Raw genomic sequence first — 12,733 nt, forward strand, 5'->3', positions numbered from 1 at the left:
AGAAAGTAACATCCTTGTCTACCATATGCCTCATACCTGTCATGTGCTATTCCTGCATCTTTACAGTCCCTAGGCGCATTACTCCACAACAGAGTTCCCTTCTCATCACGTTCAAACATTTAACAGTAACACACAGCCTATACCAGAGAGTCGTAAATAGCAGTTCAGTCCTGACATATTCAGGGGACATGATGCTCTATATATTTATTTTGGGGTTGGGATTTTTTTTATGGGTGGGTGGGGGGTGGGGGGTACTCTAATATACCTGATTCAAAACATTTAGTACTTACCAGACCATTCATTACATTAGAACAGAGCAAATTCAAGATACAAGACAAGGGCTGCTGGCCATTCATTACAGTGACTGTAAAAATTACATTCTTTCATTTCCCTCAAATGTGGTAAATAAATATTGTCCAAATTCTCATTACTTAGTTCTGAATTGGAATTATGACCCTAACGTAATGTGCCGCATAATTTGATAGCCACATTAGCATTATGCAAACAACTTAAGCATGACATTATTACCTAAATGATCACATAAACCAAGAGCTAAGATATTAAAATGAGCCCAACAGCGTCCTGTATCCATTGACGAAGGACTAGAGGACGTCCAACACAAACTGTTCAGCAACAGATTAGCTACTCTCTCTGACTTTACATCTACAAGGGGGAACATCAAATAGGTGTGTCCAATAGAGTAGACAGTAAAAAGGCAGAGTGTTTATAAACTCAAGCAGTACTGCTGTGTCTAATCCACACTGTCCATTGCAACACATTAACATACCACCATGTTAGTGACAACCAAATAATACTTGGTCTGAGGTGGGCCGGTGAAGGTTCTCACTATTTGAAGAATAAGGTGGGAAAAAGAACAATGTAGCAGATGAAACAATGAGTAGGTTTTATTTAATCTCAGTTATCTGGCTTGCTTAATTGACGTTAGGGACAGTTTTTATACAATATTTATATATGTACGTTTCATAGCATAATTCTAAAAACATATAATAACAAAAAATAATTCTAATTCTAAATCCTAAATACAAGAAAAAAATACTTGTAGCATATATTTTGGCAAAGGTTTGGAAATTTATATTAAAAATTTGAGATTTGTGGACTGATTCTAATCCAAAATGTATTCTGAAAAGCGTAATTATGGGAGTTTGTCCCGCTTTGATGCAGTAATATCATTACTCTAGATTTTCTAACAGTGCTGTGAGGATTTGATGGCATTCAGCAGCTTAAATTGTTCTAGTCAGTTAATAATGTTGGATGAATATAGATTTCTGGATCAAAAATACCACTTCAACTCATCCCAAAATATTACATGTTGCTCCATCACAAGAATATTGTTACACAGTTTAAAGTCTGGCTTGTGTTTTTTTATATCACCTTGCCAATGCTTGGCAGTGAGCATGGAGAACTTAACCTTATGTGGAGCTGCATCAGAGTTTCTCATATTATTGAATGCTTTTCTATGAGATTATTTATACAACTGCACAACTGTGTCCACGTTAAATGCACCTTAAAGGGAATGTCTGTGATTGTGGGGAAATGCAGTTCTAAGCTCCACGTCTTTTAAGATGGAATGGTATGTTTGAGGGAAAATAAGGACTGTTGTTTGTATGTGGCTGAAGTTTAACTTGTCTGTAATACTTTATTTACTGTTTGAATAACCACAGAATCTCATTTGTAACTCAAATTTAGTTTTGTAGCACTTTCAGTATTGCAGGTAGACATCTCCCAAGTTTGGAGACATTATCAACGTCAAGTGAGCCGAAACAGCAAAAATAAGTCAATATTACCTTCCTGTGGAGCAGGATTAGAGCAATTCTCATTTTGGTTTCCACATTTGGGGTGCTTTCTGTTGTCTGAAAAAACTCCAGAGCAGAGAAAGAAAGAAAAACTAGTATACTGGACAGAAACAGTTTATTCACTCATTTACAGACACTGGGGCTGCGTAAAACACATTAGACCAGTTTCTAGCACACAACAGACTGGACAGCTAGCAAATGGTGAGGAAACATCTTCTGAATTTTATAAAAAGTGTTTTTCTTTTATATATATACAATCATTAACTTTGCCTTTAAAGATGCTGAGTTCAATAATTATATGGAGTGTATACACTATGATGGGTGGGTATCCACATTTTTCATACTGTTATACAGTCTCAAAAATACTAACAGGGTATACAGTATTCCTGTGGGGTGTTGGGTGGTGCACTGTCAGTCTGTGTGATCCTCATATCTGTGAGTGTGGGTCAAGTGAAAGGGCTAAACTCACAACTGCGGCAGGCTACTGGGCTTGTGGTTTTCCCCACCCATTTTCAGAGTGTGGCATCATCAGTCAGTGAGCACCCAGAGAGCCCTCTGCTTGTGGGTCTCTTGTGCATCTTGTGGGTGCCTGTGGGGCACATGAAAAATATTCCTTGGCCTTGTATTTATAGACACCAAACAGCAATTTGACACACCACACATCATAATTTTGAAATCCCGCACTCATTTTAGATCCATCCACATTTTTAAATACCTTGGTATACGGTATTACCGGTATACCACCCAGCTCTTGTATACACACAGCGCAGTGTAGAAAACTGGATTATACGGTGTCAGACCACAAACAAGTCTGTTGAAGATCACTTAACCATTAGAACCAGTTTCAAGCAAGTGTATGATGCAGATTTCACAGTACAATAAGCTCCCATTACTTTTTTCAGCAAGAAGCACTAACTCTAATGCAAACCAAAGAAGCAAACATCAGACAAAACGCATGCCTTGGCTGATACACTGTATTTGGGGTAGATTATCGACTGAGCCATTGCTTTAAGCAGTTCTGACAGGGGAGCAACAAGTTTCTGCATAACTTCACTGTGTAGCGTTTTTCCTTTTTATTACTGCAAACATCAAAAACATAGTCAAGTCATTTAATATTTAATGTTCTCTCAAGCGCATGATTCATCTCTTTCAGATCTTTATTCTGCATATTAAGATATCATATTCCAAAACAACTCAAAGACACCTCAGGTCCCAATCTGTGAGGAGTTTGGTGCGTTCTTTCAGTGTCTGCATGGGTATCCTCTGAGAACTCAATGATGGCTAGGACCCCATCATTGTGAAGCGGTTATAGATAAAAAAAACGAACATGTGCACGCGCACACAACCACGCAGACATGCACATAATGCACGCAGACATAAATGTGTCCAGACAACCTTTGTACTGGGGCACTAGCAAAGTAATCCATGGGTTTGGTTTGTAAAGATAGGAGAATGGTGGTGGTTGTCTAATTATTAAGAAAGCATGTAGGAAACCAGACGTATTCAAATCAAATAAAACATTGACCCTGAAGGATAAATGTCTGAACTGGATAAATGGTTACAGACAATGAAGGAATGGAAAAATCAAGCCCCAATCCTGAGGTGAAGTGTAAACTTTGCACACAATCTTCACTATAAACCTTTACATTTGACTGACCAAAGATGTATAATGAAATTGTTAACACGTTTAACAAGTACACGAGCTGTATTTTATACATATGTATTGCTCTACTTTTGGCTTTACCATAAAATCATCTGAGGAGAATTATCAATAAATCAAATCCTCCTCATCCAACATGAAAACATTATTTCCAGAAGCTAAAATATTCTCCTGGTTTCTTTAAGGTCAATGTGGTTTTTAGAATTCTGTTTGCTTTAATTTAGCCTGTTTTCCTATTTCTCCCAATCCTCAGACGTGTACGTCATCTCGCCTGGATTATAGGGGTTTGTGGGTGATCAATTAAATGACTGAACCTTTATGGTTTGATTGATTTGTTTGATAGATCTGTTGCTCAGACAAGCTTAGAAAACACACAGCGAAGGACTTTTCAGATGGACATTAATGGGTGAAGAAGTACAGCAACCAGTTAACTCTAGCTAATGCCTCTTTCACATCAAATTATGACACATTCTTCTTAGTGCTACTGAACGTTTTGGTCTTTGGACTGCTACAGATGCCATGAACTCCGTTCGCTCTCACCAACTCTATATTTTGTCCCTGCAGTAATGCTTTAAACCCAAATCTAACCACCAACTGCCACTGAAACACACACACACAAACACACACACACTCCTACACACTCCTAAATATTTCATGCCACCTGCCATCAGCGAACAGTGTTTATAAATAATTTAGATTAATTAAACTTCTAAATATTCCATGGCATCGCTGAGAGAACTTATCCCAAGAGACTTCTGATCCTATGATTACAGAATTCCAACATTTTTGTACATGAATGCAGAGTTGTCTATGATTCTGGCCTTCTGTGCTGCTATTTTGTGAAACCAGAGCTTTTCTGAGGCATGTTAGAGTGGGTTTAATCAGGGTTTATATTAGAGGGTTAATGAGCTTTGAATCTATTTTCCCTGATGACAGTAGTATGTGAATTAAAAAAATGAGTTAAGGAAGATCAGTGTGTGTTTAGTGCTGGAAACACTGTGTGTGTTAGGATTGATGGGAATTTATGAGTATTATGAGTTTCTAGTGTGTGTGTCTTGAAAGGATAAGAAGGTCTACCAAGAACCACATTTACTGGGTTCACCAAGAGGCCTCGTTTTATGGAGGTGGTGTGTGTGGGTGTGTGTGTAGAGCACTGATGGGATTAGTTTTGCTTCTAGAGAAAGTGGCTATGGATTTGATGCTATCTTTGAGAAAGGGTTAAGCATCAAACACTGTTCGCATGAGCCACTGTAAAAAAAAAAAAGAAAGAAAAAAAGAGTGGCTTTAAAACGCCACTTCCAGGACCTGCAGTCTAATACATCACACATTATATACTGTGCATATATGATTCAAAGCTAATCTGTTCATCACCAAGGAAATAGTTAACTGTTCATTACATGATCTTCTAGGAACCACATCCTACCTCCTCTTAAATTTCATTCTTTTCTCAGGTCCACACATTGTATGTTGTTGGTGTGAGGTTAGGTTGTATGAAGATTCCTACATTCATTTTTAATTTTTTATTTAAATCTCCTTTACATTTAATCAATCTGGATTTGGTACTCCCTATTTCTACACTCATTGTCCATTTTATCAGTTACACTGACCATACAGGAGAACTTTGTACTTGTTCAACTAAAGGCTATAGACCACTTGTTGCTCTGCATAATTTGTTAGCCCCCTTCTTTTAGACAGTTCTTCAATGTTCAAGATTGCAGAAACACCACAGGGCATGTTTGATTTGGGTTGTGAATCTTTCTCGACACTGAAATGGTGGTATGTTATGGCGCTTTTCCATGGCAAGGAACATATACAATTCTACTCGACTTGGCACGGCACGGCTCTTTTGCTTTTCTACTGGACAAATCTGGTACCTGGTCCCTGTAACGGGAAGTTTTCGGTCCTTGCTTGTGCCTAGTTAAATCCGTGCCAAGTAGGTGCTAAATGGTGACGTGTAAACGCTGTAGAGCATTGATTGGCCAGAGACATGTCTATTATCACAAAATGCAGAGCTCATTCAAATCCAGCATAAACTCACCCCTTGTAAAATCTCTTAAATTATAGCAGCTTTCACATTTTTTTTTTTATCAGACTCACAGCGGCTGCTCATAACTTTACCTCAAGGTGTTCTGAAGAGGTTTAAATGCTCCTTGAGCCGATGGCAGATGAAATTTTCCAGTAAAAGCAGAACATGCAACAAGTAAAACTCATCTGTGAAAAATGGGGCACAGAGCCATGTTCAGTCCAAAAAACAAAAACAAAAACAATGCGTGAATACACAATGAGTTAACATCGCCTAACTACACCACTGCCATTGTTGTGGTTTTAATAGCCTGCGATTCCTGTTAGAGATGGGATTTTGCAACATCGCCGGCTTCATTTCGCGAGGGAGCCCTGACAGTGGAAAAGCTACAAACTTTAAGTGTGCCAAGCCGAGTCAAGTCGAGTTGTGTAGAGCCAGACCCATGTGGTGGAAAATCACTATTAGTGTGTGATGCATTGGAATGAATGGATCAGACACAGAAGTGTTGCTGGAGTTTTAAACTGCATACATAGTGGCACTGAAATGTTAAAAACTTGAGCAGCACTGCTGTGTCTGATCCACACATACCAGCTTAACACACAACGTTATAAAATTATGCAGAGCAAAAGATAGACCACTGTATGTAATTGTAGAATTATAAAGTGTCAGTAGAGATGATAAAAAGGACAATGCATGTAGAAACAAGGTCATCTTACCATTATGTCTGATCATTGTATGCACATTTCTTTATGTTCTGATGGGTTTCTCTGTATAATTCCTCACTGGAAATTGGAGACTTTGCTGAATCACTCCTAATAGGTTCAGTATGAAAGGGCAGCTATACACCATCACAGATTGAGTAGTTAAGATAAATGCAGTTTTTATGATGTCACAAAAATATTAATTCTTTCGTTTTCTGTATCTGTTACACAACATTAGGGATCTGTATTGGAACTGAAAAAGTATGATTGGTGCATCCAGTTTAATCCCCAGAAACCTGGAGTTACCAAAAGGACCCTGCTGACTATGGAGTGAAAAGTCCTTTTATTCTGTAGCATTTAAAACATCTTTATTTCAGATTTTCAATTACATGGGCCTTTTTAGAACCACAGAGTACGAACGTGCGTGCGCGCGCACACACACACACACACACACCAACATCAAAATGAAGCAGCAGCAGTAAAATGGTGTATTAGGACTGTAAATGTCATCTCATACACACCTTCATGGCTGATGAAAGGGAGACTTAAAAGGAGTCCATCTCCCCAGTTTATTCACTGTGTAGCGAGATACAGAGAAACCCAACATCAGTAAAAACGGTGACCTCTCTCTCCCTGTCTCTTTTAATACCCTTTACCTTACTGCCTCCACTCTACAGTCATCATTGCCTCTGTTTATTTCTTTGAACAAATCCCCCCCTTAAAGCATTTCAGCAGTTCATTATGAACAAAACCTCATTTGTGGAACTGAAAGTGTTGTGACTAGATAAAAACATAATAAGCCACATCAAAGCAGAAACATGACAAAACTAACCACTGTAATCACAGAGCCCCCAAAGTGGCCTTATCATTCATTCCTGCTGACATCATTACAACCGAATCCTGAAATATGTGTCAGAATCCTCTCTTGGAATTAAAAACATGCAACCAAACATTGTTTTAATGTAACATTAGCACAAGATGGCTTTTAGCCTATATTCAATCACATGGCTAAATACATCTATATGCACATCAGCGGTGGATCACTGGCCAAGTAAGTGTGTAACATACATTTCTATACCGTAACCTTCATTTAAAAAAAAAATGATGGTTCTACAAGAGTTCATTTAGTAAAGGGTTTTGTTTTCTAAATTGGTGCTATATACAATCATCTACAGCACATTCTTCTTCAATCTGAAGAACACTTCACAATGCAATAAAGCCTTTTATCATGCACAACGTTCTTTGAGTGCTCAGGGTTCTATATAGAGCCATTTTGTAAACTAAAAATCCTAGTAGAACCATTATTTTTAAGTGTGTACTGAATAGCTTTGCCATACACAGTGTTCTATTGAACCGTCAACCCTTATTACCCGTGAACTCAGCTACTTTAAGGTGCACCCATTGTGAGCACAGTTGTTAAGCTGCACAGACAGCTTGTTTTTTTCTTCTATAGAAAATCATAGAATGAAACTCAAAAACATTTCCAATTCCAAGCATGTGTTAGAGGGGTATACAGTCCACCAGCCCTGGGCTATGAAGCAGTGCATTCTCTGGTGTGATGTAGTTTAGTCCAAAACTGAGCAGCCAATATCAGTACCTGAACTCACTAATACATTTCTGTCAGAATGCCCTCAAATTCTGACATCAATGTTCCAGCATCTACATTCATTCATTCATTGTCTGAAACCGCTTATCCAGTTCAGGACCACGGTGGGTCCGGAATCACTTGGTGCAAAGTGGGAATACACCTTGCAGGGGGTGTCGGTCCTTCACAGGGCAACACACACTCACAAATTCACTCACACCTATGGATTCATTTGAGTCGCCAATCCACCTACTAACATGTGTTTCTGCATTGTGCGAGGAAACACACGCGGACATGTGGAGAACATACCTCACAGACAGTCATCAAAAGTGGTACTTGAACCCACAACCTAGAGGTCCCTGGAGCTGTGTGACTGTGACACTACCTGCTGACCAGAATTTATTGTTTTTTGAGAACAAAAAATTATCCACTGCTGATGGTGTGTTTTCAGTCCTGGGGACTCCATATTGAAATCTATATAGCAGTAAAAAATGTTAATTGTGGAGAAATCATGGAGGGGAAAGAGATTCCCCCTCACAGTAAGTGAATTTAAATATTTATAAACTGACCAAATCTTTTATTCCGAAGTCTTCGAAGTCTATAACTGGAAACAAAGTTGCAAATATGGGCTGTTCAGAAATGATTATGTTTGTGATTTCATGTCCATCTATCCAACCAGCAACACTTCAGCATCACCCATTCCCTCTGAAGATATTAGCAGGGTGTCTGCCATGGGGGTATGCAATGTATGATATAGATCCTTGTCCTGTTAAATCGCATTTACCATCTCAAAACTGGTAACTTCACAGTATGTGAAAATACAATGATGGATGAAAACCCAGAAATGCTCAAATAAGACGTTGACCACAGTCTTTTTTACATTAACTTTCATTAGAAGTTCAGAGCATTTTTACTTTCTCTTGTAAAGACCGGCTGATGTGTTTAAAGACGAGGAAAAATGATCATTGAGATTTATTTGGACAGCGACACTGCTGGCTTGCATGCAAATCTGACTGCTGACAAATGTGTGTGTTTTAGTTCTCCTCTCTGGTTCTGATTAGAGTTTGTGTTTCAGGATGAGAGTTTGCCTGATCCTTGTTCACACTGTTCAGACAGCAGTGGAGGCATTTTTTTTTCTCAGCATAAACGCAGCAGAACAAAACAGAGCCGATGTGTTCCATGTTTCCCTTCCCTTGGCTCAAAACCTTCAAACAAATAACTTCATCCTCACAAAGCTTCCTGCCGAGATGAAACGCATTGTGGGACATCTGGAGGGCAGGTGAAGGGAACATGATACTGAAGAGAGAGAGAGAGAGAGAGAGACAGAGAGACAGAAATAAGGGAGAGTATGTTTTGCCTTTCACTGAAACTCTACCCAGCATCAAATGTGAAACTTATTAAAACCATCTTAAGCTGTTGTGTGGTACTTTGGACTATGAACAAACATAAATTTTAAACACTCCCTTTTTTCCAAAATAACAGCCCACAGATAAAGGTGGTCAAAAGTGCACGCAGTGGGAGCCCTCGTAAAACAGAGCAGTGTAGAGTGTAGAGTTCCTGGGATCTGATTGGCTCCAGGTGTGGATGCGTTTTTCAGCCTCCCAGGTATGCATCAAAGCACATCTCACACTGCAGATGATCTCTTAGCAAATGTTGTCACCTTAAATCTAGTCAATGTGTTTGATCTGTCTCATGATGAGCTTGCTGTAAGAAAACTGTAAGATCATTCAACCTATTTATAGATGTCTTGTTTTAAGCAATTTTATTTGTTCATTGCTGGAATCAACATAATACAAATATATGTTAAAACAAACAAGTTTTAAAGCATTTATTTGTGTAACAATTCTAATTCAAAATTCATACATGCTCTTCCTCTTTGTCAATTTATGGTAACTGCATTCAAAAATGATAGTTGTCATTTTATTTAACAAAAAAATAACCTAAAAAGTAAGTAGTTAACAAATGAGAAGAAGTAGTAGCCAAACAAGGATTTATTAATCGTTGCCTTCATTACGAGTTCCATCAAGGAAAAAGAGATGTAAAAGCATGTGCATCGAGTTGTTCTGTTCAAATGTATGTGTGAACTTTGGTTTAGGTTATTGATGCATGAAGAAATTGGAACTATGTCACTATCAGCAGATAATTGCTTTTAAAAAGCTTTTTGGCACTGGCCAGATGCTTTGATTTTTACCGATATATCAAAACTATAACTGCTGATACATTTATTTTATGCCACAAAAAAAAAAAAATAAATAAATAGACTGAAGAATGTGTAAATCAAAAACATTCCTCTGACAGTGTGGAGAAGCACAAAGGCAGTATATATTTATTTATTTATTTTATTACAGTATTGTAGAATAGTTATATTGTTATAGGTCTGTTGGTATTTATTTGTGTTTAATCCTATGCTTTATGCTTACATTCATTCATATATTCATTGTCTGTAACCGTTTATCCAATTCAGGGTCGTGGTGGGTCCAGAACCTACCCGGAATCACTGGGCACAAGGCAGGAACACACCCTGGAGGGGGCACCGGTGCTTCACAGTGCGACACACACTCACACATTCACTCATACACTCACACCTACGCTTTTGAGTCACCAATCCACCTACCATGTGTGTTTTTGGACCATGAGAGGAAACCAGAGCACCCAGAGGAAACCCATGCGGACATGGGTAGAACACACCAAACACCTCACAGACACTCAGCCAGAGCAGGACTTGGTCCCAGTCACCCTGTGACTGCGACACTACCTGCTGCAGCACTGTGCTGCTTAATCTAACTTATGAAAACAAAAAAATATATTAAAACTGTGACCAAAATAAATGGTTAATTGTGGAAAAATAAGAGTTTTCCCCTCACATTAAGTGAATTGATAAACTGACAGAATCTTTTATGCCTTATGCTTAAGTCTTTGCAGTCCATAATAGGAACCCAAGCTGCAAATATGGGCTTATTCTTTGAGGATATTTATAATTTAATTTAACTTGTTAAATTAAAAAAGCATTAAAACTGTGACCAATCTCTGTAAGGAACTGTTAGCTGTAATGTGGTTAACAATTTTCTCAGGAGACACCTTTAATTTTATTGTATGTTTACAGCTGGTTGAAAGCTAAAATATTATGCAAATATGCAAATACGTGCCACGTTTGTCCATAATATTAATCCAGTCTTTTATAAATGTGTATGCTGGAATTGGTGTGTGTGTGTGTGTGTATATATATATATATATATATATATATATATATATATATATATATATATATATATATATATATATATATATATATATATATTTTTTTTTTTTTTTTTTTTTTTTTTTTGATCATCTGCTCAGAATTCTCATATCAGTGCATCCATAGTTTAGATGATTTAAAGAGTGATTTGTATTTGTATGTTAATGATTTTGATAATGATTATGAATGTAGCATGCTGATACTTGATATTAAAAATGACATTGACTTTATTAAATAAATAAAAATTACGTGTTTGAATGAATTTCTAATACCTTTAAAACATTTGAATGCCTAATAACTTAAAAGAATTTCATTGGGAAAATCTTACATTCACGTTTCTCATGTGCTTAAGTGATACCCATTGCCAGGAACAATGTTAATGCCCAGCTTTTAAATGATCTATATGTACAGAAAGTTTATTGATCTATAGTTGACCTGCAAACCACTAGCACCCATTAGCCTAAATGCTTCCCGGTGTAAATACACCTACACATGGAGGCTCACGCATGCGGATTCAATGTAATCACCCAAGCACATGCGGCTGCGCCCCACATTCACACCCTCAACACGCATAATCAAATTTGCTGAGGTCTCTTTGCAGAGAGCTGTTAAGAGGAAGTCATTACAGTTTGCTTGTAAAAGCTTTGATTCTGACCTCCTCCAGACCTCCCCAGCTAAAGTTACCCACGCTCCATCACACGCCCAGAATGGCTCTAACGCTTCCCCAGAAAAAGCAGAGAAGTGCTGGAGGAAATTGAGGGCAGCGTATAGTTAGTCGCTGAAGAGTGTTTCCATATGGAGACCAGAGTGGAAAAGATGAACTGTGCAAGCAAGAAATTCACAACAATCCACCAAATATATTAAGCTATAGAAAGTGTAAGGTCACTGCTCTATAGGGACAACAGCCTGACACTGAACTTTTTTCTTCCTTAATTCAAGGGTTATTTCATTTTAATAGGTAACTTGTTTTCACTTTGCTTTGGTAATAGCCCATTAGGAATTCTTTAAACCAGATACTGGAATAATGTTGTGAGAATATATTCAGCCCCAGAAACATTATTTGAAAGGAGGTACTTACGGTAATTTGGTTTCACAGGTGCTGGTCATAAAATTAGAATATCATGAAAAAGATTCATGAAAATTGATTTATTTCAGTAATTCCGTTCAAAAAAAATGAAACTTTTATATTATAATCATTCATTACACACAGACCGATATATTACAAATGTTTATTTCTTTTAATTTGATTATAACTGACAACTAATGAAAACCCCAAATTCAGTATCTCAGAAAATTAGAATATTGTGAAAAAGTTCAATATTGAAGACACCTGGTGCCACACTCTAATCAGCTAATTAACTCAAAACACCTGCAAAGGCCTTTAAATGGTCTCTCAGTCTAGTTCTGTAGACTACACAATCATGGGGAAGACTGCTGACTTGACAGTTGTCCAAAAGATGACCACTGACTCCTTACACAAGCAGGGCAAGACACAAAAGGTCATTGTAAAGAGGCTGGCTGTTCACAGAGCTCTGTGTCCAAGTGCATTAGTACATTAGAAAGGTGAAGGGACTGAAAAGATGTGGTAGAAAAAAAGTGTACAAGCAATAGGGATAAGCGCACCCTGGAGAGGATTGTGAAACAAAACCCATTCAAAAAATGTGGGGGAGATTCACAAAGATTGGACTGCAGCCAGAGTTAGTGCTTCAAGA

This window comes from Hoplias malabaricus, chromosome 7, assembly GCF_029633855.1.
Source record: "Hoplias malabaricus isolate fHopMal1 chromosome 7, fHopMal1.hap1, whole genome shotgun sequence".
Lineage (NCBI taxonomy): Eukaryota > Metazoa > Chordata > Actinopteri > Characiformes > Erythrinidae > Hoplias > Hoplias malabaricus.